Below are 3,264 nucleotides of genomic sequence, written 5' to 3'. Positions count from 1 at the left end.
GTTCCCCTTATGGTGGGTAATAAATCTCTCTCTGGTCTTTTCCCTTTTGATCATGCTTATTGGCTCCCACTCACCAAGACGTGAACCCTTTGCACTCAGTCACATACTCATCTTATTAAGCACAACACTGAGAATTAATTTCTGGGTGGAACAGGCTATGCATATGAATGAACAGGTTAATAGATATGTTCTTTCTTCTATTTCAGTCATTTCAACTATACACCCAACCAGTGCTGATGCCCTGGATGGAACCATTGTTAACAAAATCACACGTGCATTGATTTATGTTATTTATTTAAAGGTATGCAGTTTGACATGCACTGTCGAGGTGTTTTTTTTTTTTTTTAAGAAACAATATTGTAGTTTATGTCTTTGGAAATAAATGAAGAACAGCCCTATTCGAGAAACCATAGACTATTGATCTTGCCTATATACAAAAATATCTGGCCACTGTCCATTTGTGTATTCCGTCTCTCCTAGATAACTCGATTATTTGTTATTTTCACCTAAAGATAAGTCATCGCCAGACCTTGAAATCATGCTTTCTTTATTCTTTATATGTCATAGTAAAAAAAAATGGGCCAAAAAGTATTCAGTAATTTTGAATGACGTCCAAATGATTTCCAGTATTTTATTTCTTTTTTGTATTTCAAATAATAATGCAATAAATGTCCTTAATTAATCATCTTAACATAATGGCATCATTAAAGATACTGGTCAAATTCCCAGAAGTGAAATTGCTGAGTCCAAAGTTCTATTTATTTTAAATTTTAATGCATACACATGCTTTATTCCAAGGGCCTTAAACAAAAAACCCTGGAAAAGCAATCTCTGGGAAGAGCCGAGACCCCTGGTGCTCTCGAGTTCGACCTCTAGAAATCGATAGAGATGACAGGAGAGATTTTCATTTCAAGGTAACAAAATAGTCCCACATGGCAGCTTCCTGGAAACCAGACTCAGAAATAAGGCTCATTTGAAAAATGAACACAATTTTGAGTAATTATCGGCAGATGGAGATTGTGCAGAATCATGGTCAAGTGGAAATGGAAAAGAGAAAAAAAAACTGTGGCCCCAAAGACTCGGGGGTGTTTTGACTCTAGATGGAAATCAGCTGCTGGATGGGAAAGGCTGGGGAGGTCTGGACACAAGGTGCTGGATTGCTGGGGCAGCCCCGGAGTTCAGTCTCTGGGAACAAACCTTGGGGGGGAGGGCAGCAGGGTCCACAAATCTGCTCCCAGGATGGAGGAGCTAATATGTGAGTTTTCATCAGAGAGATGGGACACCTGGGGTTGGAGTCAACTTGTCACTGCTGTGACTTAAGGGACCCAAGCAGAACAACTGGAGAGAAGGAAAGGTTTAATTGGGGGCTCACAATGTCGGAGGTCTCAATGCACAGACAGTATGTTGTATTCCTCAGGACATCGTGGAAGAAGAGTGTGGCAGAGGGAAGCATCTCCCATGGTGATCAGGAAGCAGAGAGACTCCACTTGCCAGATATGAATATATGCCCCAAAGCCACATCCCAATGCCCACCTCCTCTAGCCACATGCCACCTGCCTCCAGTGGCCACTCAGTGAATCCCTATCAGGGGATTAATTCACTGCTTGGAGTAGAACTCTCACAACCCAATCCTTTCTCCTCTGAACCTTCTTACACTGTCTCACATGTGAGCTTTTGGGGGACACCTCACCTCCAGACCACAGCACCTTGTAGAACTGGCTAGGAATGTCTGGAAAGAACAGATAGGATTACAGAACACTGGGCGTCCAGTCAGTGGCCACTTGTACACTACCAAACCTCAGAACAAATAGCAGAGGCTGTGGCCACTGCAGTTGGGACTATGGAGTCTGTTGGTGACTTGTGCCAAGCCTTAAAGAGGCTCATTGGAAATCTCAACATGAGCATGCAGTTAATTTCTTCTTAGCATTTGTAGACTGTTGATGCCACCGAGAAAAGCCACACATGATGGAAATATGGAGTCAAAGATAAGATGTTAAAATAGGTTTAAAAAATAATGTGTTCATTTTTTCCCAATAGCAAGAATAGGTGGGTATAGAGAAAAGCCACCCAGAACCATAAAAAAATAAGAAAATAATAAAAATATATATTGGCCACAGGGGGGGAAAAAAAAGGACATCATAGTTGAATGAATTAGAAAGAAAACAAAAGGAGAGAGAAATAATAGGAAGAAATAACAGGAAGAAAGGGAACCAGATCCCAAAGTTCCAGTAAATCACCTAAGTGCAGTTTCAAAATAGTAACATAATAAGGAATATTCAATATTTAATGTGAAAGCAAAAGATATTCATCTATGCAAGAGAAAGATATGAGATTTTATAAAAGGGTCCGCCAGCCAGGTGAGGTGGATCCCAATTCTATTCCCAGTGGCTTGGATGCTGAGGTAAGAGGATTGCAAGTTAAAGGAAAGCCTCAGTAACTTAGCAAGATCTCATCTCAAAAAAAAAAAATAAAATAAAATAAAAATAAAAATAAATAAATAAATAAAAAGGGCTGGGGTTGTGGCTCAGTGATTAAGCATCTCCTGCGTTCAATCCCCAGCACTAAAATATAAAAGGGGAGGGGGTATACCTGTGTTTAGCAAGAGTTACAAAAACCACAGCAAATCAAACAAAGAATATTAACAACTTAGAGCAACGTTTGTGGAGATAAATACATATATCTATAAGATCATTAAGATTAGGGTGAAAATGCTAACAGTCATCTGAGAAATCAAACCCTAAAACCAGGACTACTGTCTGTAATGAACTTGGAATTAACTGATGCAACGTGTATGTGTCCTGGGAGGCTGCCCAAATGTTCTGGGGAGGCATGGCATATGTGCAACTCAGCCCAAGGGACCCCTGCACTGGTCTCCTGCTGTCTCGGCTCTTTGCAAGTGATTCAAACTCTCTGGCAACCTGTCCCTCTCAGTTCCTTCCCAAGATGTGCTTGGCTGCTCTTCTGATCTTTGACTCAGTGCCCTAGTTTCTATCCCCCCTGCAAACACCATCTCTGGGTAAAACGGACTATTGATTAATACTGCTTTCCTGGGTTGGCCTTATGAACTGTGCCTGCAGCAACCCTGTGCCCACAGCAACCCCGTGCCCACGGCAACCCTGCAGGCATGGAAGGGCTCTGCTGAAAATGATCGGTCCCCTGCCTCTGGCCTTCTGCAAGTATGCTGTCAAGAACATTGAGTCCTGAAATCCAGGAGCAACTTAAATATATACAAAGTTAGCCTATATGGGCAGCTCCTATTTAAAA

This window comes from Callospermophilus lateralis, unplaced genomic scaffold (genome assembly GCF_048772815.1).
Source record: "Callospermophilus lateralis isolate mCalLat2 unplaced genomic scaffold, mCalLat2.hap1 Scaffold_406, whole genome shotgun sequence".
NCBI classification, from domain to species: domain Eukaryota; kingdom Metazoa; phylum Chordata; class Mammalia; order Rodentia; family Sciuridae; genus Callospermophilus; species Callospermophilus lateralis.
Note: the sequence above shows the minus strand (reverse complement) of the source record.